This window comes from Myotis daubentonii, chromosome 3, assembly GCF_963259705.1.
Source record: "Myotis daubentonii chromosome 3, mMyoDau2.1, whole genome shotgun sequence".
Lineage (NCBI taxonomy): Eukaryota > Metazoa > Chordata > Mammalia > Chiroptera > Vespertilionidae > Myotis > Myotis daubentonii.
In genome coordinates, this window is record NC_081842.1 from 4,640,599 (window position 1) to 4,664,627 (window position 24,029).

The 24,029-nt window shown below is 48.2% G+C and overlaps 1 protein-coding gene across 1 annotated transcript in view; it reads left to right on the top strand.

Annotated features, from left to right (window-relative positions):
- Window positions 1-10,973: 10,973 nt before the first annotated feature.
- KCNJ15 (potassium inwardly rectifying channel subfamily J member 15) overlaps window positions 10,974-24,029 on the top strand; it is a 40,783-nt gene continuing 27,727 nt past the window's right edge. The window contains exon 1 of the mRNA XM_059686452.1: window positions 10,974-11,157. The gene's annotated coding sequence lies outside the window, so the exon portion shown is untranslated. The remainder of the gene's footprint in view (window positions 11,158-24,029) is intronic.

A 24,029-nucleotide genomic window follows, 5' to 3' on the forward strand; every position in this document is an offset into this window, starting at 1 on the left:
GACGTAGGGAAGTGGGGAACAGGAGAACATTTTCCTTGGACTCCTGGAAAACTGTGTCTCGTCCCAGGCCCTTGGGGCAAAGCACTGCAGCTAATGAGACAGTGGGGATCCGTCTTGTGGGAACGTTTAAGGTATTTTTTCTGCAGAACTAATGGGAAGCAGTAGGTACTTGGGACTAAGAACAGCCTCTTTTCTTCTTAATAAGAGGTCATCAGAGCAGCCAGCATTGTGGACTGTGTGTAAGTCCTGAGATCATTTGTGAGCAGACCAAAGGGCCAGCTAAGAGAATTGGACACATCCTGAGGCGGATGACCACATGGACGTTGTGGGTCTAAGATGCTCCTTTTGGGGTTGGTGACTCATGGGTGATGTGCAGAGAAAGGCACGGCCCTTCTGTGACCACAGGTTCCTATTGGCGCCGTCATTACAGGGTCTGGAAACAGGAGGAGTTAAGAGGGGAGGCTCAGTGGGTAGAGGTGGGGGCTGGATACCTGGTTTGGAATCCAAGTTTCCCTCATCCTGATTTGTTCCTAACATCCTCTCTCCATGTCCACCTCTGTGATTCTCAGCCTTGCCTTCATTCCAACCATCTCGGGACCTTTCTCACTGACCTATTTTGCTTGGCATGATATTCTCAAGACCCATTCATGTTGTCACACTGGCAATATTTCATCCTTTCTTGTGGCTGAGTAGTATTCTATTGTGTATGTTCACCCCATCTTCTTTATCCATTCACCTATTAAAGAACACTTTGGTTGATTCCATGTCTTTGGCTGCCACGAATAACGCTGCAATGAATACAGGGGTACACATATCTTTGTGGAAAATGTTTTCAAGTTTTGGGAGTAAAACAAATAAGACAAATAAGCAAAAACTCATAGACACAGACAACAGTATGGTAGTTAGCAGAGGAAAAGAGAGGCTCGAGTCTGGGGACAGAAGATTTGACTTTGGGTGGTGGGCACACAATGCAATATACAGTTGATGTAGAGTTGTACACTTGAAACCTGTATAACTTAATTAACGAATGTCAGCCCAATACATTTAATAAAAACAAGACCAACAAACCAAAAAACAAATTATCTCAGGACTTAAACACAGTGTTGATGTCCAAGCCTCACCCAGACGAAATACATCAGAATCACTTGATCATTTACAAAGTCTCTCTGGGTGATTCTGTGGCCGGGGTTGGGGTCCTCACAGCTCTACTTTATTATTGTCACGAGGCTAAAACATCCTACCGGGAAGCAGTAAGGCTACCAGTGGCCTCTGACTCCTTCACGGGGACCCTCCTCAGAAGGCTGCACCTTCTAAATAATTCCCTTCATGTTTTTAAAGACGATGAAAGGTATCTATGGTTGGAGATCCAACAGGACTCGGTTCTGATGCATGTGGTCATTTTGGCCATTTCAGCCTTCTTCATGGCGTGGTCCATGAAGGCTTCTCCATGAACCCTGAGATGACCCACACGGGCTGTGAAGTCGTGGGTAGCTGTAACACACAGTGATTCTCTGTGTGGACTTTGAGGTGAGACCAAGAGTTGAAGCTCTGTGCTTCCAATAACTCACTATTTGAACTTGGACTTCATCAAAAAGCCTGGTTTTCTCACCTATGAAGTAGCAAAAACCAGCCTTATCTCATAGACGTTGATGTGTTAGCACCATCGTGAATTTAATGCTTCACAATCACTAAACCAGGCAGTGGGCAGAGAACACCTAAATCAAGTCCCCAGTCCACTGTGAGCCTTCAGCAAAGGGCAGCCGTTACTAATAGAACTGCAGTACTAGTAAGTGGTGTGTCTGGCCCAGAGCTCCGACTTCTTGTTGTAGGCTCAAGACGAAGAACCGGGCCCACTAATGAAGTCCTGATTTTTCTCGGAGCAGTGAGCTCACTAGTTTTCTTGTGTTGCCAAGTTCAATCAGACCCAGGAGTATTGGTTACTGCCGGCGGACGATGAAGACAGACATTTGGAGGCACCTCTCGGCAGAACCCGGGCCAACACAAAACATTCCAGGGCTGCCTTCGATTTGTGTAGGGTTCCCAGCAGCTCCTGTGAGGGATGCGGATATTTCCATGGTCCCCGCTATCTGCTGGGGTCACCAGATGACCTCTGCTGACCCGGAGGGAGTGTTTCTGAAATCTTGGTTGAAATCAAGGTTAACCATTTAGGCAAAGTGTGAATTTCTCTGATGCTCTATTTCAATTTGTTTTTTAAGAGGGAATGTACTACAAACAAGCAGAATTCCAACCTAATCTTAGGAGGTATATTATGTTTGAAGTCGCCCTGCATTATGGCTACAGTACTTGCTCCCTGGCAAGCCTGTGTGTGTGTGTGTGTGTGTGTGTGTGTGTGTCTATGTTAAAGGGACATGTGTTTACCCAGTTATCTACCAGATGGCAGTACCAGGCCCACTCTGCAAATTTAACATCTGGGATTTGCTGTTCATAAGCAGTGTGTTTGAGAGCCAGACATGAACTTAGCCCTCCTGACAGGAGACTTTTAAAGTTGGAAGTCACCCTAGGCCTGAGTTTTAAGAAAAAGGCAAAGTTACAGAATAAAATCAGAAACTGAAGGATGCATGGGTGGGTGAGTGCATGGGTAGATTGATTTAATAAAACACAGGCGAGAAAAGAAAATGGTTATTCCGTAGAGTTGCATTCTTGGTGGCCAACTGCAAAGCTAGCCTTCTGGCTGGAGGCTGGTGTGGCCGTGGTCACTTTTGTCCCAGCTTGTGCTGGGTCCCATGTTTTCCCGTGTCCCTCAGACACATACACGCTTCAGCATGCATAACTGTGGGAAGACGCTTCCCCTCACCTGCCACCCCCTCGCTGGAAGAAACCCAACACCAACAAGCACTAGAAAGACCCTTGCTGATGCAGGCTTCCCTCTTAACTAAGATTTCATCTCTTGGGCTCAGTGAACTGACAAATGTCATCGTTTCCACGCTGGGCCCAGGGTGACACAACCCAAATGGCTGCCACAATTCAGGGCGAGTTTTCACTGGGTACTGTGGCCAGCGAGAGCCCATTCCCTGGCAAAACATGGCAAACAGCGCACACTCCCACCCTGTCTTTGCACGGCACACACCAGCAATTAGTTATGAATGTACCTGATTCAAGGCCGGGCACTGCAAATGAAGAGCAGGAGGGTGTCTGAGCAATGCCGACTGTTTCTTTAGGTTTTGTAACCAAGATGGAGGTAGATTCTCCTGCTCAATTGCTGGGAATACAGAGTCCCGTAAAAGTCAAGAAACAAGCTTCCCTCAGTGGCATTAACCTTGCAGCTTATCGCTGCGACCCCAGTCACTGCTTGGCTTCCCAGGAGCAATCAACTACGTTCTGTTTATTCACGGAACCTAAACTGTTTGACTACTCAAGTGGTTCGTGATAAAAGCAATAGAGGGAGACCCACAGCGGCCTAGACCTACCCTGCTGTCCTTGGGAGGAGCCGTGGGACTGCTGGTGTCTGCAAGCCATATGGGGCATATTAAGGCAGCTCAGGTCTCCCTACAAGAACCAGTGGGAGCCCAGCAGACCTGGAGGGACCCAGGACCCTGCCAGCCCCTCCCACAATTCAAACGCAGAGGGAGAACGGGGAACCTGGGTATTAGGACAGAGATCAGCACATGACCGTGACCATTCCTGGCTGTGGGTTTAGGCAAAACCAGGAAGGATCCCGTCACAGGGGGCAAGCAGGATGGGCAGGAAGAGTGTCCTGACGCTGGGCACCTGTGCTATGGAACTCTACTCCGAATGCCCCCTTAACCTCGTGGGGCTGGCCACCTCCCACCCCCTTCCTCAGCCACACTGCATAGGAGCCCCGGGAGGTAGAGTTCTCCTCGTCCACCCGTGCAAACACCAGTTCAGAGAAGACAGGGATTGGCCAGGTCGTGCAGCCGGTACACGGCCAGTCTGGAAGTGAAGCCACACCTATCTGGGATGAAACATGCACACCCCCCGCCCCTTATACTGTCCCCCTCACCAGAAAGAAATAATGAAATGCTCCATTGTTTTGAGGCAAGGGTTCCCTTTCAGGGTCATGCTTCCTGTGGGTCTGCACACTGTGAAGTGGGAGTTGACTCACTAAGATAAACCATTCAGCAACTCGGAAAGCAAAACAACAACGTTTGCCCAGGAGATCAGCATGGATCTGAACCCATCATCATGGCACTCGGAGGGGGCGCATGCTCGCCTGGTGACCACTGTTCACTACTAACTGACCAAGCGCAATGCTGCCTCTTCGGAATCACAGCTGCCTGAGTCCGCACAGATTTCCGAAGAGAGGAGCATGAAGGCGGTTGTCAATGATTGCCAGAAGTTCCCTGGTACAAGCAGTTTGGAGAAGAGCAAGTCCGAAGTCCACACTCACTCCGGGTCAGGGTGACTGCAATGGCAAGCCAAAGCTAGTGGGACAGAGCAGGGGCCAGAGACAGAAATGTTCTCCAGCATGTGGTGGAGAAAAAATGCACATGCACCGGGTGACATGGCCCAGGGCTGCTCTCAAGGGGGAGGAGGAACATCCGGTGGCTCCACCCCCAGCCTTCCAGGTGGCGTCAAGCATCAGGCAGGGCCGTCAAGGGTGGTATGGCTTTGGTTGCAGGAGCCCAGACTTGCCTCCTAATCAACCCTCTAGCTTTGGTTCTTCAGGCTGGACCATCAAGGAGGAGAACAACAAAAAATGTGCCCTCCCACTGGCATTCTTTACCTTCTTAGTTCTGCTCGAGGCCCAGCAGCCTGGACCGCTGTACTTGGCAAGGTGATAGGCGATGACAGGCCAAGGGTGGCCGTGCACAGCTTTCCCTTTTTTAAAAAAACATATTTTATTGATTTTTTACAGAGAGGAAGGGAGGGGGATAGAAAGAGAGAAACATCGATGAGAGAGAAACATCCATCAGCTGCCTCCTGCACACCCCCTACTGAGGATGTGCCCGCAACCAAGGTACATGCCCTTGACTGGAATCGAACCTGGGACCCTTCAGTCTGCAGGCCGATGCTCTATCCACGGAGCCAAACCAGTTAGGGCAGCTTTCCCTCTTTTGTAATAAATTTGTGTCGCTTTGGGTTCACAGATGACCACTTTTGCAACTTCTCCGGACAGGGCTGCCAATTAGCCCCTCCCCTTCGCTAAGGTATTACTAGTAAAGAGTACAGTAGATGGGTGTATAGCTGAGGTTTTGAGTGCCCAGCACCCTCTTTCTTTTTTTAAAAAAATATATATATTATATATTTCTTTCTTTTTTTAAAATAGATTTTCAAAATATATATATTCTAAATGTATTACTGATTTCAGAGAGGACGGTAGAGGGAGAGAGAGATGGAAACATCAATGATGAGAGAGAATCATTGATCAGCTGCCTCCTGCATACCCCCTACTGGGGATCGAGCCAGCAACCCAGGCATGTGCCCCTGATTGGAATGGAATCTGGGACCCTTGAGTCTGTAGGCTAACACTCTATCCACTGAGACAAACTAGCTAGGGCCCAGCACCCTCTTTCTATGGTCACACTGCATTCAGCGTGAAGGCCTTGAGAATTTATCACGACTCAGCCAAGATCTTTCACTTCACATAATTTAGCCAATTTTGAATTGCTCAGTTTTTCCACACTAACTAGGATATTTGGCAAAAGGTACAACTTTGCAATGGAAACGATCCCAAAGTAAAAAACCTAGTTGTTTACCCAGTTCTGCTAATAACGAGTCCTGAGAAGTCTCCAAGGCTCTCCTTCTGTGTAGAAATGGGGTGCTAATGCAGAATCGGGGTTTTGATGACATTTTTCTTTGTGGTTCTGAGGTAGAAATGACATGGATTCACAAAGAAGTTATTGAGATCATTACAAAGAAGGAAGTCCCAGCGTAATAATACCATTAAACACTAAAACAAATAAAGGGCAGGAAAACATGCAATGTGCGTTCAATGGGTTGTGCCCAAGGCCAGGTTTTGAACTTGGGAAAAGTGGGACAGAGACTGTACCTGTGCTCAGAGACCAAACTCTCACCGCCAAAAAGGTCAGGACAAGTGAGGCTTGTGGGTTGGGGACACTTAGAGGGAACTGGGTGGTGAAGGGGGGAGCTGCACCTGCAGATAGAATCAGACATGTTGCCTGTCCATTGAGATCACTAACCCAAGAAGGAAGATGCCCCATGGACTCTGATTTTTTTAAAGCTGAAATATGTGCTTCACCACTAAGACCCAATCGCTAAAGTACGAAAACAGGGCATATTGTAGAATAATTCACTACGCTTGTCTTCCCCATAGATCATTGGAATTATTCAGGGTGACAACAGCATTTTCCATACTATTCCATTTCAAATATTCTAAATGTGGCTTTTGTATGATATGCAGGGAAATTGTTGAGAAAGTGAATCCTGAGAGTCCTCATCACAAACAGATGTTTTTTCTTTTTTTTTCTTTTCTTTTTCTTGTATCTATACAAGAAGATGGCTGATACTGTGGTAATCATCTCACAGTACATGTAAATCAACCCATCACGCTGTGCACCTTAAACTGATACAGTGGTGTTTGTCAATCATTTCTCAATAAAACTAGAAACATAAAAATGATTACATATATAATACGAAGTACAAAAATAATTACATAAATAAAATAATTGCAGAGGTGCTTAAAAATAAATCAAATAAACGTGGCTTTTGGAGTTTGGACTCCAGCTCAACCTACTGTGTGTGAAATAGTGAGTTTGGCCATCTGGTGGGGACAGGGTCCCTGGCCACAGGTGTTACCCATAAAGCTCATTCAGAGTTGACAGCAGTAAGACTGAACTATTGCCACATCATTGAGATGGTTGGGCTCAGAACAGCGAGTGGGATCCTTCTGTTTGCTGTGGCCTGGCAGTGGCGCCTCTCCCCTTTAGATGTTGCTTTTCTATTCACTGTCCCAGGCTGTCATCTCCCTGTCACTGATGGGAATTTCCACAGAACAGCCCATTTAGTAAAAGTGGGTCTGCGTGTGTTTAACATACGGTGTAAGGTTGTTGTACAAACCATCAACTCCCACCTGAATAAGGCAGAAGACCTGAGCCATTTTGAAATTATCAACAACAATAACAAATTTTGAAGAAGAGCTTAAAAAGCCAACTACTCTAGTCACAGGGGTAGCAGTGAACAAACAAGGCCAAGAAAAGGTCTTCCCAGAAACCTAATGGGAAAGCTGGCCTTGTGGGTGAGCTGGCTTTTCAAAGTTTCCTAGACCTTGTGACAAGTCCAGTTCCTCCTGTTTGGCTAACAGAAAGCCTCTTGTTATGGGCCCTGGCCAGGTAGCTCAGCTGGTGAGAGAATCATCCTGATATGCCCATCAGCCCTTCTACTCTTAGCAAAGCTGACTGGGCCAAGGGCACGGAAGCCCAGCTCCCTTGCCCAAGATGCTGTTTTCACTCCAGAACTCCCTCCAGAGTCAGGCAGGGAATGGCCTTGGCCTACAATCGCACTCTTACTTGACTTCCTCCCTCCCCTGACTTGCTTCCCTTACTTTCCTTCCAATTCCTCCAGGAGCACTTCTTTTATTAATTGCACATGAATGTTTGTCTCAACATCTGCTTCTAGAATATCTACTTCTGGAGGAGATTTCAACTCCATAGCTTCCTAACATGAGGTTCTCTCTGGACAGGCCAGAGGCAGGCAGGTCCCCGCCTCAAATGGACAACCTTCATTCTCATGGTTCACCTACCTTCCAGGGTGACATTTATACACCTCCAGGACAGGGATGGTGGGAGCAAACTGAAGGCAAATGACCAAATCCAGCCTGGCCTGTGGAGGACTCTTTAAGCTGGTGTGGATCATAGGAAGCTTTGATGACATTTTAAAAACTGACATACCCTCCCCCCCCACACACCCACCCAATAGTTCTATCTCTAACCCAACCTAAGTAGATCTATTCAAAGGTAAAAATGTATTTTTATTCCCTCTCATCACACTTCAAAGCTTTTCACGTCTCGACTAAAGCCAAAATGAGATTGGACGCGCTACAGCATTTTCTTTTTTGGAAATGGTTCTTGGGAAATGGCTCCCTTGAAAAAGCTAGTTCTTGTCATCTTCTCTGCCCAGTTTTTAGACATCTTTTTAGAACTTTGGGTAAAAATCCAGACTTTGGATGTATGTTCTATTTAAATTGGACACGTGCAAGAACTTTGCTTGCAATTAATTGGGAGGAAAGAAAAAAGGAAGGGAAGAAAGGAAGAAAGAAAGAAAGAAAGAAAGAAAGAAAGAAAGAAAGAAAGAAAGAAAGAGAAGGAAGAAAGGTGATTTACTGAATAGCCATTCATGTTTGTTTTTTATTTTAGGCCACAAGACCAATAACATTGACCATCTTCAGTTACAAAATGATTAACTGTGTTTTTGAAGTAATATTGTATGGTGGATCCCAGACCCTACTTCTTAGAGACTCAGGTTGTGAAGTAAATGAGTTCAAGATTGAGAAACACAATATTTTTTGTTAAGATTATTGTCTTATTTCCCTTATTAGCCCCGAAATTTCCAGAAATACTTAGATCATTCAATTATTAAAACATGTAAAATAAATTCTGTCTTCAGTGACTGAAATCTCATAGATGTGTAGATGCTTATTCTAGAACTTTCCCACTCACCTCTCCACACTTTAATCACACATTTATATGCTTCTCCTTTTGTGAATTCTGTCAGATCGGCAACCTCAATGTCTAATTTTTTAATATCTCCAAATGAAAAAGAATGAAAACAGGCACACATCACCAAACTGAAGAATATTGGCTTAACATTTAAATTATTTCATGGATTCATATTCCTTTGGACTCATTTTCTTCTTTCATCACTTTTAAGACTGTTATGAATGGATGCGAGCTCTACTATGCACGGTCCTGCAAGAAATAAAACTTTCCAGCATATTAGAGCATGATTATAATTCATGTCGTGTATTACTTGATACTCAAAGGAATCTACACATGCATATGTATGCCCGCAATAGACTAATTTGAGAAAAATGTGGCCTAATGAAAAGTGCATGGCCTGCGAGTGAGAAAAGCTGTGTGGAGCCTCCATCCACCTCTTTCCAGCTCTGTAACTTTGAGCAAATCACTTGCCCTCTCTGGTTTTCACTTTCATTCCCTTAAAATGCAGCTAATCATGCCTTTTGGGCCTGAGCATAAAATTAAAAACATTATTGAAAGAGCTTTATAGATGGAGAGAGAGTACTCAAGTGTTAGTTTACTAATTAAAGGAGGGACTGCAAATACGAATTAAAACTAAGAAGATAAGAATGAAGATTCAACCGCAATAACAAATTATACCCTCCATTGATAACCTTTTATCAATCTACTTGACAAGTGTATTTTTGGGGGGACGGTGCGGTGTCAGATGTCCCTCGAGGGTCACAGAGTGAGGTGTGGTGGCACTCTAAAGTGGAACACAGAGTCAAGTCGGCACAATTTAGACAGCGCTAAGCGGCATCCAGAGTAGAAGGGAGTGTTGAGACACAGAGTTGGATTGGGATGATATGAAGGGAGGACCTTAAGAATGATGTCCTGGGGGGGCGGGTACCATTTGGGCTAAGACCTGAGCAGTGATAACGGACCAGGCGGATGAATGAAGACCTGAGGATATTCCAGGCAGAGGGAACAGCCTGCGCAAATCCTCTGAGGTGGGACATGCTCAGAGTTTGAGTTCTGGGTTTTCCCTTTTCATTTTGCGTGGCTTATTCAGTCTCTCCAGCCCTGACATTACTGGTGAGTCACCGTTTTCTCTCCGGCTGAAGAGGAAACCCTTGCTTCATGGGAAAGAGAAGAACCAAAAGGAAGGACACTGGCTCGAGTTCCCACTGGGGAAGCGGGGAAAAGGAATAACCTCGGTCAGGGCTTTGAGTCAAGGGAGAGGGGAGGAGAAATGAGGAGGCCTCACACCTTGCCCCCCAGGCCCCAGAACTCAGGGGAGGCGATCTCTCCTCTAATTCCAATAAAGCATGTCACCCACTGTTCTCTCCAACTTAAAGCAGCCTTGTCCACCTGGCCCAGGTGCCTGTGTAGGGGACATGTGAGCATCCACTCGGAGTTGACCTTGCACCAGGGCAGGAATCCCGTGGCGAAAGCGCCCGGAGGGAAAGTCATCCTCTTTCAGAATCTACCAGGGTCTCCATGTGCTCTGGCCTTGGGAAGTGGTTGCCCACATGGGCCTGGCCTCCCTCCCTCGGCAGGAAGAAGACACATCTGCGTCCAAGGAGGAAGCTCCCTGCCTCCGCTCCCAGAGACGGGGAGACGCCCCCTCAGCCTCCTGCTTGAGGGTGGACTTCTGCCCATTTCTCATGAAAGTGCCAGACTCTGTGCATAGATGCTGGACATGAGATTCCAACCCGGGTGCCCAAACCCAGTTTCTAAGCTCCAGAAGAACCCACCTTGACCCACATCTATCCAACTTCTTGACACTTTCCCATCAAGGAGAACAGCCTATAGGAAAAATCAACATGGCCATGGAGAATTGCGCTAAGAAACACGGAGTTCCCCCTGTGCCATTGTGTAGATTCCTATTTGGTGTGTGTATTATATGCACGGGTTTGTCTGGACTTTTCCTGGGGGCAGGGTTCATTGTCACTCTTCATTTGGAGTGGGGAGAGCAGGAAGGGAGAGAGAACTTGGGGTAAAGGAGAGTTAGTTAGAAAAAATAATCTGCTTATTTACTTATAGTTTATTTAGGCAAAGGGACCTTAAAAAGCCTTTGAGAAGAGTGGCTGAAACTTCTTCAAAGAGTAACTGGCGTTCTTTAAAAGGGCGTAGTGTTTTTACACAGGTGTCTGCAAAGCTGAAGCAGGGTGTCCATTAGCATTCTCTCCTGGTCTGTAGATTTCCTTAAGACACACTGCTGACATCATGGTCTCTCTCTCTCTCTCTCTCTCTCTCTCTCTCTCTCTCTCTCTCTCTCTCCCCCTCACTTTTTTTCCTTCCCTTCCTCCCTCCCTCCTTGGCCCTCCCTCCCTCCGCCCAGTCTCTTCCAATCTCTTTCTTTCTCTCTTCAGCTCCTCCAGGTAAACCCTACTCAAGCTTGTACCAACTTGTTTTTGACTGACAGGGAGCAAGGAGAGCTGTCTTCATTCCGAGGGAACCCGAACACCTATGCTCCCAAGGCGACCTGCCCAGACAGCAGCTCACCTCCCGCCAGGAGGGTGCCTCGCAGCCCTTGCAGGTAAGGGGCAGGCGGGGGTCAGACCCAGAGCCCGCAGCCTGTGGGAGCGAGCTCGGGAACACGGCCCTTCTCAAGGTAATGGAAGAGTGGGATTCTTTTCAAACTCCCTGGAATCATTCAAGACGGCCAAGCTTATCTGCGGGAATTTACAAGTGCTGTTTGCATGTGGAAAACGGGTTCTTACTTAACGATGGGGCAAAAAAAAGTGCTTCATTCTTGCCTGTGAAACAGTATCCAGATGTTGTCTTGTTTTTTTGCGGGTGTAAGTGAGCTAGATGAGGGGGAAGAACTGCTCCGACTTCTCTGTCCGTGCGGGTCTCTCCTGCTGTCTGTCAGGTCAGGTCGAGTGTGTTACTGATTCTCAGAGATTAGAGAGCTCTTGGGGTCGTTCCCCGGCTCTGATTTCTCCTTGGTCGGTAGAGAAATCAGTTGAGGTTGCCGTAAGGCGAAACCTCGCTGGACTAGTTAAAAGTCTGCTACCTATCCTTACGAGAAAGAGTTATGTAAGTTTTCCGTGGTAGGTATAAGGAATGTAAACAGTTCTGACTTTGCAAACTTTCGGAGCCTTGCCCACGACCGACCCCTACATAATGCGCTTTATCGTCTGGGTATGATTTCGAGTGCCTCCCGACCCTGCTCGGCTAATCAGTGTAACACGGGGTGAAATTTCCACATTCCTCCCGAGAAACTAGTTTGTTTTAATCTCCTCCCTGCACTTCCGCGTTTAGCTGCCTGGAGGAAATAAGAGTTTGTTGTTCAATGGATGTTTCTTGACCTCACAATTGCTTCTCAGTCCCAGGTTCAGGCACTTACAACACACGCAGTATTTCACTTGGGAAAATGAAAGACCCAAGTTGGTCCCACTCCATTCAAACACTCAGATTAATTTCTTCTGATCGGAAAATACCTTAACCTTTTTTTTTTCTCTTGACCTAAAGGAAGGACTTTGAAAAAACATTACAAGTGATGCTTAAAGTTCTTTTTTTGAAAACTGAAAATCACGCACACACAGAACCAGCTGCTACCCCAGGTCCTGTCCCAGGCTGTCTACTCTGGTAAATGTTTAAGCAAATATGTAATGATCAACACTAGCCTTGGGTGGAAACCTCTCTCCATTGAAAATTGTCCTAAGAATCCAAAGAAAAGAGTCACATTCAACGACAATGCCTTTGCAATGTCATCCCTTTATGAACACGAGACACCAGGAGACTTCCATGTGAACAACAAAGCACTCACCTCGCCCTCAGCTCCCGGCTGTGCTTCCCTGGGCTTTATTTTAGCAGACTTCCTCCCTCCTGGCTGCGAATATAATAAATTACCCGAGAGAGGCGACCCAGAGGTCATGTGGCCAGTCTTCACAAAAGGTTAGACGGCGGAGGAGTTTCACCAAATTGCCAGTAGCCACATCTCAGACGTGTTCACGGAATAACGGAGCTGACGTTTCTTCTCCGAGTTAAATAAACGCATACACCGTTGGGGATTTTATAGACATAGACCCCGTTGAATTCTGTGATTCTGGTTGCTTAAGGAAAACACATTTTTAAAAAGTCCTCCCACCCTCTTACCACTCCTGCCTCCCTCCAACACTTGTGGTCATCTTAGAGAAAGTGCTATTTCCCCAATTTCCGCCTTTCACACTTCTAACCAGTGTGGACAGCCCTGCTTGAGGGGGGAGGGGAGTGGGGGCGGAGGGCGAGCGAGACCCCAGCCTTCCCACTTCACCGTCCTGGAGAGCCAACAAAAGCAGGTCGCTGGCTGCATTGCATGGGGCTCAGCACACGCCTGTGAGGAGGAGGCTGGAAAGGCTGCACAGTCTCGTCTCGGTGCATGTGTGCATGTGTGCATTTGTGTGCGTGTGTGTGTGTGTGTGTGTGTGTGTGTGTGTGTGTGTGTGTGATTATATACCTAAATGACAACAACATGCTTGGTGCAAGGAAAACCACTGAGGTGTGGCTCTAGGCGCTGCACAGAGGCCAGCGTTTCGGACTTAATCAGTATATGTCAAGCGGTTGACATCTCCTTTCCTGCCCACCCCCTCCCCTCTGTTCGGCCGAGCAGCTGGCTTCCTCTCACACGTGGCTTCAGAAGCCAGGGCTGTGTGTAGACTTGCCCAGTGAACCCATCAGAGTCTCAGGACCCCGCAGAACAAGCCCCGGGCCCCGCACAGCTGTGATGGCCCCTGGGAACCCTGGGTCGAGGCAGTGCAACCTCCCCAATCGCTTCCCTCAACCACTCGTTTAGAAGTAACTCAGCTACTGTCTTTTCTCCACAACTTGAGTACATCCCAGCAGAGTACATCGGTGTCTCCAAATGTGTTGTTTCAATTCTTCTTTGAAGTGGTAATAGCTCTGCTCTGGAGAGAGTCAGGAAGCTCTGGCAGGTTAACATTGCTGCTGTGTGTGTGTGTGCAGAGGGGAGTGTGCTGCTTACGGAGGGAAGTGCAGGATGAGGGTCAGGCTGGGGTTCTTCGCCCCCCTCCCTCCTGCCTGCCTTTCCCCTCCAGGCAGACTGCTACGTTGGGGTGGGGCTTCTGGTGCCCTTGGAGGGTGGGCTGTGTAGCAGGGCTGGGCACCGGGACAACAAAGGAGCACAGGGAGCCAAGGGGGGTTCACTGGGTGTGTGCCCCTCAAGAATGCTGTGCCGTGGAATGACACAGATCTGACCCAGCACCCCGGCTCTCTGCTGCCACTCAGGCCACTTCCTGGAGCAGGTTACCCAGACCTGGAGGGGCTTGTGGCCTGAAGGGCCAGGCCTCCCCCAAGGACAGGAGCACAGGGAAGACTGCCCCCTACTTGGAAAGGGAGAACAGAGGGTGTAGAGGGAGAGAAGACAGCATATCATCTTTTTATAAATATGCTAGAGGCCCAGTGCACGAATTCATGCACAGGAAGGGTTGGCCGACCCACCCTAATAGGGGCCCATCTGGCATGGCTGATGGTGGGGAGGGGCCACAGGCAGTTGGCCGGCCAGCCCTGCCCCCAATCGGGGTCTTGGGGGCCATTCAGGAGCAGGGACAGCTGGGAGGAGGAGCCGAGGCTGGCCGGGGGTGGGGAGCTGATGGGGGCCCTGATCAGGCTGGTTGGCTGCTGCAGTGCACATCATAGCCATGGGTCGTTCCGGTTGTTCCCCCATTCTGGTTGCTGGGCTTTTATATAGAGAGTTGTGGTTTTTTTTTTATTGATTTCAGAGAGGAAAGGAGAGGGAGAGAGAGAGAGAAACATCAATGATGAGAGAGAATCATTGATCGGCTGCCTCCTGCATGCCTCACACTGGGGATCAAGCCTGCAACCCCGGCATGTGCCTTTGGACTGGTATCGAACCTGGGATCCTTCAGTCCATAGGCTGACACTCTATCCACTGAGCCAAACCAGCCAGGGCTAGTATATAATCTTAAAAATCAGGGTCTGGGGTAGTTTTATTTGCTAAGTGTTATTTGGTTGAGTTGACAGAGAAAAAAAAGAGCAGACAGACACCCTGATAAAGACAAGACAAGAAGTAGTTGTGGAGGAGGTGCTGTCTGCTCTGCAAAGCGCGCTTGGGCTCACCCAGATGGCAGCATGGTCCTCTCACTCACTGTGACGCAGCCAGAGTCCACACAGAACCCCTCACCACATCCAGGGCTTTTTAGCCAAAACAGACTCTGCTCATTTCATGAAGAAAGCTCCGTGCTCCGGAGGACTCTGTGCCTCATCGCTTCCCCGAGCATTGTGCCTCCCCTGGGGGGTCGGGAAACCCAAGGTCGCTGCAGTCCCGCGAGCCTCTCGTTTGCATGCAGCCTAGTTCCCGAATGTGGTCTGTGCTTCTAGACCTAGAAGCCTCCAGTACAAAATTCCAGGGATTTTTGTCATGGGGTGAGATGAACCAGGGTTGCCTGCTCATGTTCACTGCACCAGAAGGTGAGCGGGAAGAAGAGCGAGGTGCGTGATTTTTTGGTGCAAAAACATGCGTGGTAGGAAGCAATGAAGAGTGAGTCTGTGCTGCCTCCAGACGGAGGGCCTAGAGGCAACATGGGAATGAATTAGCCACAGAGTAAGTTCTGTTTAGTTCTCCCTGCAGGTCAAATTCAGAGCAATCCACAGGTGCATGGTCCACATTGAGCAGGGCCAGCAGCTCCTCCACAGAGCTGCCCTGGCCCCTCACACCCCCATCCAGGGTCCCGAGTTCAGGGAAATGACATCCTGGAACCGACCATGTCCCTGAGATGACAGATCACATTAGTCCTCAGAGTCAGAAGGGGTCATCGGAGTACAAAGGAGCTGGCTCGGAGGGCACACACCACAGTCAGGATCTGATTCCCAGGGGCTGCTGAGGACCCAGGAGTGGGGTTTGGGTTGCGACCCACATCCTGTTTCAGAAGAAGTTGCCTGGGTTCTGGCTGAAATTCTCGTGTGCTTCTCCAGTGCCAGCGGCACCAGAGGCTGATCAAGGTTTGATGAAGCTTGCCCGGCTGGTTTTGCTCAGTGGTTAGAGCATCAGCCTGTGGTCCAAAGGGTCCTGGGTTCAATTCTGGTCAAGGGCACCTACCTCAGTTGCAGGCTCCTTCCCAGCCCGGGCCCTGGTTGAGGCATGTGCAGGAGGCAACCAATCAATGTGTTTCTCTCACATCGATGTTCCTCTCAGCCTCTCCCTCTCTCTTCCACTCTTCCTAAAAATCAATAAAAAAATTAGCCTTGGGTGAGGTTTAAAAAACCACAACACACATTTGATGGAGCTTGAAGGTTATCCTGTTACAGAAAAACCGGAGAAGAACCAAGCAATGCTTAGAGCAGTGGTTCTCAACCTGTGGGTCGCGACCCCTTTGGTGGTTGAACGACCCTTTCACAGGGGTCGCCTAAGACCATCCTGCATATCAGATATTTACATGACGATTCATCACAGTAGCAACATGACAGTTATGAAGTAGCAACAAAAATAATTTTATGGTTGGGTCACAACATGAGGAAGTGTATTTAAAGGGCCAGAAGGTTGAGAACCACTGGCTTAGAGAGATGGAGTTACATTTATTATTACACACGGGCCCAGAGGAAAATGTCTCTCAAATTCTGGGTGAAATAACACAGGAAGTTTCCCGTATTTATGCCATTCCACCTTCTTTGTCTCCCAAATATGGAGTTTTTCCGGTTCCCTTTGCAAGTTCTTAAAGGGCCTTATGTGCTGGGGCTTTGCGAACTCAACCAAAGACTTGGCCTAACGCCAGCACTGATAACTTCATCTGTAGAAGGTTTAATGGCCTCTCTGAAACGGGAGTAGTCTTATTTTCCTTATTATTTAAGCCAGCAAGCATCTACAGAAGCCAGAAATAGCAGCATTAAAATTTCAAACAGCAGTTTTTATATAAGATGGATGCTTCTATCCAGCTTGGGGTCCCTCTTCAAGAAAAACTGTGACTATGAAATGAGGTACAAAGCTGTGGAGAGGGTGGGAGCAAGTGCAGCATGAGTTTCATCGACCTCATGACAAGCCCACACTGAGTCATACATCGTAAAGGCCCGTACTTGTCTCTTGAAGCGATGGTTGAACTAATGGATATAAATTTTAGCTGCTCACTGCCCTCTGAGTAACTGAGAAATGATCAGCAAAGATACCAAATGATCATGCTGCTACATACCTAGTGACCAGTGAGGCTATGTGGGAAACCGATCTGGGCAACATCTAGAACGTTTCCCGTGTCATTGGCACGTTGCCGCGAGATGTAGATCTTCCTGCACGTGGCTGACCTTTTGGGTCATACCCAGGCCAAGGGTCAGATGCTACAAAAGCTCTGTGTCTCCTGCAGCTGGGGGCGTGGGCTCTAAAACGAATGCCCCACCGTTTCCACGAGAAAAGGCCCTGTTAGAATGCGAAGAACAGCCGGCGAGCCATGAGCCTAGAACTTACAATGTTTCCAATTGCACGAAGCACAGGCTTCTCTTGTCACTGGAGGCGAGCCCCAGTGACATATCTGGTATCTGGCAAGAGACAGCCCCTTCTTCCTCGGCTCCTGCCGCTGCTGTTTCCGGTCCCGATGGCCGCTGAGGGTGTCCTTTCCCGGGAAGAATGTTCGCTAACCTCGTGCCTACCGTGCACATCGTGCTGTCACGCAGCCATGTTTACGTCTTCAAATATTTGCTGACTGATAGCGTGCTCCCTCCACGTCCTGTTTGCCAAAGAGCACAGCCGGCTCCCCCCTCTGGCTTCTCACTTCCCCGGTTGCCCTCTGTGTCTATTCCTGCCCCTTGAGGACACATTTGAAGTTTACCTTCTGCTTAGAAACATCATGGAATTTGGCATCATCCATTGTCTTCCTAACAACCCCATCCCCACGCACCTGCTGGGAGTTCAGGAAATTTCGAGAACACCTTGCTCCTTTGTCTCGAATTCTCTAAATACCAAGGAATGAGGACCCACCCTGACTGCTTCACATTTTTTAAAGTCCAGGAAAGAATTTGTATATAAACAGACACATATTTACAAGTGCGGCATGGGTGGGTCTTCACCATCATGAAACTGACTGTGTGTGTGTAGCGAGAATATCTCAGTGTCAACAATGGCACAACACAATGGTGCTTTATCTGTTTAATACATTTTAAATCTACAGTTTCCACCTAAGATTCCTATTAAAGATTAAGTGTCCTCCAAAATTCTCCTCTAAACAGTGTTTTTTTAAAAAGTTCTGTCACAGTGACATTGATCTTACCATCGCTCTTTAACCAAGGAGCTGGGTGTCAGGTGACATGACTGGGCTCCTGGCAATAGGAACGCTGTGATAATCTGACCGAGACACACTCAGCGTTCCAGTTCCTGGCACCAACCCCTGCACGTCCCTTAGGGGCAGGAGAAAGACTGGCGTCTCCCAGGCAGGTCAAAGCTGCTTGAGGAAGAGGAGGGCAGGGAGGGCTCCAGCCTTCATGACTCAATTTCCTGGGAAAAGTGGGGAGACCCCTTAGATGCTGGGCCTCTGTTTCCTGTCTCAGGGGCTTGGGGGCAGGAGCGGTTCCCCTGGCCGGAAGGCAGGAGGGGAGTTCGGAAACACCATCAGGTTTGACAGTAAGCACCGTCTATTCTGGGAGGTTCTATTGGCAAGCAGAGTCCTGAGGAGCGTGTGGTGCCATTCTTGCTCCACAAGAAAGAAGAAGGTCTGTGCTCAGATGGGTTGGGGGAGCCTGTCTCGTTGTCATACTGGGTAGTTCCCTCTTGGAACTTCACAGCTGTCGTTACCACATTAATGCTGCACCAAAGGCATCCTGAACCTTGCGTTCCCAGGTGTCCAACCCCGTCGGACTACAGGACTGTCTCCGCCGCCACCTACCTCCTTACAACCATCAGTCAGTCACTCCTCTGATTAGCATTTCGTGTAACCCCGTTGGGGGCACTTCTGCAGACTGTGGTTGGTGTGGGGTGCAAAGTGTCATGTGCTCCAAGAAAGAGCAGGTCACAAAGTCCATGCTCCACTGGACCGTGAGATGTACCTTGGGGACCCTAGCTACCCCGCAGGTGACTGGCCAGCCTTTGGGATTGCAACATGGCCATGGGCAGGCAGCTCCCCAGATTGATTTACCTTTAGTTTCTTTAAATCCATCTTATTCCAGAAAGGATGTAGGTGAGTTTACAAAGACACATCCAATACTGTCACTCAAATGTAATGCGAGTTAAAAGAACTACTAGTATGAAAGAGTAAAGAAAGTTAGGGTATGCCTCAAAGAGGTAATTGGATAGGATAATGGATTTACGTGATTTTTATCTATTTTTAAAGGTACCTAGGAATGAAATGCATACAGAGCGCCTCTCATCTGCGACTTCAGAACTGAATGTAGGGTTTAAAGATGCTTCATGTTTGAACCTGGGGATCTTTTAGGCCCTCATTGAATCTAGTTTTACATGCACCATATTTTAGAATTCTTTTGAAAGACTGTGTCTTATTGTTTTCTTTCCATTACTATGTGTATAATGCATTTGTCTATAAGTGAGATTATAAACTTTCTCCTTTGGCTTAGCCTTGTTCTGGGACCACCGCCAGAACAACATCAATGACCTGCCAGGCCTGAGCTAGGAACCTTCTCTAGCCCTCCCTCCAAATCCCGGACACCGCTGGTTCGTCCCACCTGGCCCTCCTTCCTATGGCCTGTCCACTTCTCTCTCTCCCCTATGGGTTGCAAGCTCAGTGGCAATGGAGGTTCTACCTGATTCTTCTTCCGTGTTCCCAGAGCTTGGGCTGAGTTATTCCTCAGACGGTGCTTGTTGAATCTTCATACATCAACATGGAGGCACAATTTTTCTTATAACTCCCTCTCCCGTTGAGTCATGACCTATGTCCATCCCATCCTGCAAACACACAACACAGACCTTTTCAACTGAAGTGTTTTGAAAGTTACTTAGATCTGAAAACTCCTGGCCAGTGCCTTTCCTCTCTTGGTGAACATTACACAGGGATAGATTGGCTGCTGGAATGGCGTACACAGGATGGTTAAGGAGGGAGACGCGTGCTATGAATGACAAGAAACAGGGCACCACATACCTATAATATAGTGCTTGTGTAAAGCCCATGGAGGGAAGATAGGAAACATGCAGAGTACTCCGGAAAGAGGGAAATTGAAATAAAACAGAAGTAAGCGCCGAGCTGGCAGGGTTTGGTGTTGAGCATGCTCTCAACATTGGATCCTGGGGAAGAAAAGAAAGGAGGAATGTGCTGCAGTCCAGGCTGGGAAAGGTGATTTGATCCATGGTGTGGTCCATCCAGGAGACAAGGGAATTCACATGATTTCAGTCTCCCTTGAATGCTATGTTTAAACACCGTCTATGTTAGCATACCTGTGGCAATAAGGGTATTTGGCTCTCAATGTGTTTTAAATTTTAAGTTGAAGAGAATGTTCTAAGATTTGCTCATTTTAAAGATGAAATATTATAGGACTAACACTTACAAGAGCCACTTTTCCGTGATTACAATCACATGCATTTCATCCCGCCTGGGAGCAGCCTGCACCAGTACGTGGGGTCTCAGAGCCGAGGGCTGCGCGAGGCTATGTATACCTAAGCATAAAACTCATAATGATGGATATTAACGTGTCTAGCCCAATATCCTGGGAGTGTTCTCTAAACTGTGCTTTTGTACAGCGCTTTGCTTAGCTTTCAGTATCTGAAAAAGCAGCTTATGACTTACTTGCCCCATAGTTGGTAGAAATGTATATTTAATGAGGTTTTTCATCAACTCCCATCAGGATTTGGGTAGCTGCATTCTAACCCTCAGGAATTTCCAGGAGACACACATGGAGAAGGCCAGTCCTGGATCTCAGGAGCCTCCATCTGCTGCTGGGAGGAGGGGGTGGGAATGGGGCAGGACACACAGTAAAAACTTCCCTAGCACAGGAATGGCTCTGATGCAGAAAAATGCGATGACATTGACACGAGGGCTTCACAAAGGGCTGGGGACTGTCAAGAAGGAAAGCCCAGTCCTGGCCCAGGAGGTTGGAGTGTAATCCCATGAACCAAAAGGTTTTGGGTTCAATTCCCAGTCAGGGCACATACCCAGGTTTTGGGTTTGATCCCTGCTTGGGGCGCATACAGAGACAACTGATCAATGAAGCGGATCAATGTCTCTCTCTCTCTCTCTCTCTCTCTCTCTCTCTCTCTCTCTCTCTCTCTAAAAATCATTAAAAGCATATCCTCAGGCGAGGATTTAAAAAAAAATAAAATTAAAAAGAAGGAAAGACCAGATCCATTCGGGACAGTCGAGAAGGGCATAGGGCATTTGCGAGTGCCTTGAAGAGTGAGCAGGACTGCACAGTCACCCTGGGAGGAGAAGCTGTCAGAGGCCTGGGGAACGCAGGCACAGGGTGCACAGAGGACAAACACAGGGAGGCCCATGTGTGTCGAGGGTTGTCTGCTGCAAGGATGGAGAGGGAGAGAGATGGCAATGATCATGATGGTACCGATGGCCACACTGTTGAGTGCTCACTAAAGGCTGCATCGTTCTAGGTACGCCTTGATCCACACAGTAACCACCCGTCCTGTAGGCACTCCTATTGGCCTTGGCTTAGAGATGAGGGAAGCAGGGAACAGAGGCAAAGTAACTCGCTTGGGTCATGGGCTTCAGGAGGGGTGAAGCTGGACTTTGAAGCAAGGTCATTGGCCACTAAATGCCACACCCTTACGTGTTATGCCTTGGGATGTGGGACTCAAGGGCAGGCTGCCTGGGAAGGACGTTTGGGGTTCATTGAAGGCTGCAGGTGTCCGGGGTTCTGAGGTGCACAGTAGACTATCAGTCTGGCTGTGGTGGCCAAGGGACTGGGGGAAGGACACTCTGAGGGGCTGGGTCAAAGGACTGGAGCCCTGGAGCAGAGCAGAGGCCGGGGGAAGAGAAGGGAGACACCATGCAAGCAGCATGGAGAAGGCAAACCTCGGGGCTGGCACTGGATCAGGCAGGAGAGCAGGGGTCAAAGGTAGGCAGGTGGGACCTGCAGGAGGCCAGCATTTGGAACCAAAACTTCGGAGAAGTGACTGGACTTAGGGAGAACAGTACGAGGCCCGTTTGGACAAGTCACTTCTGGGCAGTTGTCCAGGAGAGGCGTCCCAGGGGGTGTTGGAGTCACAGATTGGAGCTCAGAGCTGGTGCGCCTGGTGAGCTACCATGAAGTGATGGGCTAGGCATGGGCAAGAGGGTCAGGGGGGGTGTAGGATGCTGCGAGAACGTGAAGAGAACTAGGAGGAAGAGTGAAGACTTTGGGGAACATAATTGCGAGGGGCAGGAAGGAGGAAGAGGAAACATCCACCAAGCAGAGAGAAAACGAACCATCAGAGAAGCAGATAGGAGACTGAAGAGTCTTCTGACCCAGTCGCAGCCGAGAGTGGGCATTTTCTGAGTAAAACCTGGTTACCACGAGTACCACCTTGACTCGTGAATCGGAGAAGGGGAGAAGCACGCTTGGGATGTGAAGGAACGCAGCCGTGGAGAGTCTGAAGGTGCCAACAGAGAAGATGGTAGCCCCCTCCCAACTCCCTATCCCGGGGGAAAGTCAGAGGGATTGAGAGATTATTGTTTGGCTGGTAGACCAGAGTCCCCGGATGTCTAGGGGAAGGCTCGTTCTACGCCTGGTAGTGGTGAATGTCTTTTCCTCTATTTCCTGTTCTAAGTGTGGCTAGTACATTCCTTCCCTCCTTGAAGGCAATCAAGTTATTCAATAGATTAACATTTATCATGATTTTGAAAGTGTGTGCTTAGCATGGAGGGACGGTTACATGTGTTCCTGAAGGAAGATTCCAGCAACTTAGAACTGGACAAACACCTGGATTTGACAAATTACGTGCTTGGGTGTTCTGAGTCGCTCTGGATCAACTACAAGCCCATTCTTGAACGTGTTTCCAATAAAAGGGGGAAGATAATGCAGTGTCCAAATTTGCTAATTACTATGATGATTAAAGCAAGACTTTCAAGTGCAGCCTTTCATAAACTTGGAGACCTTTTGAACACAAACAGGATCTGACAAAGGTAGTCATACCGTGGCGCACAAATGAGGGAACAATGCCAGTTCCCTCGGGACAGTGCATGGCTGCTGGCCTTGTCCCCACGGGGGTGGGGGGTGGGGAGTGTGCTGTGCTGAGACCTTCGTCTGGTTTCCCAGTGCCGTCCTGGAACTAAGTTAAACTTCAGCAAAGCCAAAGTGCTATGGTCTAGTCCAGGGGTGGGCAAACTTTTTGATTCGAGGGCCACAATGGGTTCTTAAACTGGACCGGAGGGCCGGAACAAAAGCATGGATGGAGTGTTTGTGTGAACTAATATAAATTCCAAGTAAACATCATTACATAAAAGGTACGGTCTTTTTTTTCAATAGTTTTATTCATTTCAAACGGGCCGGATCAGGCCCGCGGGCCGTAGTTTGCCCACGGCTGGTCTAGTCGTTTGGAAAACCCTGGAGGAGGGTTAAAAGATTTGCAGCCTTAATTCTCTTAGCAAAACGTCAAATAATTAATATTTTGAAAACTTCTGGAGAGGAGAATATAAATACCTGATAAGAGTTCTTGAAGTCCTACAGAAAAAAGAAAAGAAAAGAAAAAGATGCCGGAGCTGGTTTGGCTCAGTGGATAGAGCGTTGGCCTGTGGACTGAAGGGTCCTGGGTTTGATTCCAATCAATGGCACATGCCTGGGTTGTGGGCTCGGTCCCCAGTGTGGGGTGTGCAGAAGGCAGCAGGTCAATGATTCTGATCATTGATATTTCTATCTATCTCTCCCTTCCTCTCTGAAATCAATAGAAATATATTTTTAAATAAAAAGATGAGAAGGCAGTGAGCAAAAGCCCTGACATTCCTGGGGGTGAAGTCCAGGTGTGTGAACTCCTGGCCATAGCACCCTTGGGTGGGGAGCTGAGCCTCAGGGTCGTAGCGCTCTGCAGGGCAGGTGGGGAAAGATCAGCAGAGGTCGGCTCCTTCTTTCCCACCGCAGGCCTCCACCCTCCTGCACCGAGTCCTCACCGTCTCCCCCACCCCAGCTCAACACAGGCTTTCCTCAATGCAGCTGGTGAAAAAATAAAATAGAAAAGCTACACTTAAAAGTGAAAGCCCTGGCTTGTGATACTCCCCCAGGTCACCTAACTTCTCAGTTTCTCTTCTGTAAACTTGGAGCAACTCCACCCCCGGGGACAACAGAGGAGTCAAATGAGATGATTTCAGGGAAAGTGTTGGGAAGCTACTTCTGTCTTCTATGAATCAACAGGCAACAAGAATTCTCAAAATCACCCCAAATGATCCTACTTTCCCTTTTACATTTTCGTGTGTGTGGTTGTGTTTTTGTTGTTTTGTTGTTGTTGTTGTTTTAATTTTACTATAAAGAAACTCAGAATTCAGAATCTAAGTCACCACCCTTACAAAAACCTTAAAGCATTGTTTTAATTCTTTTTAACTT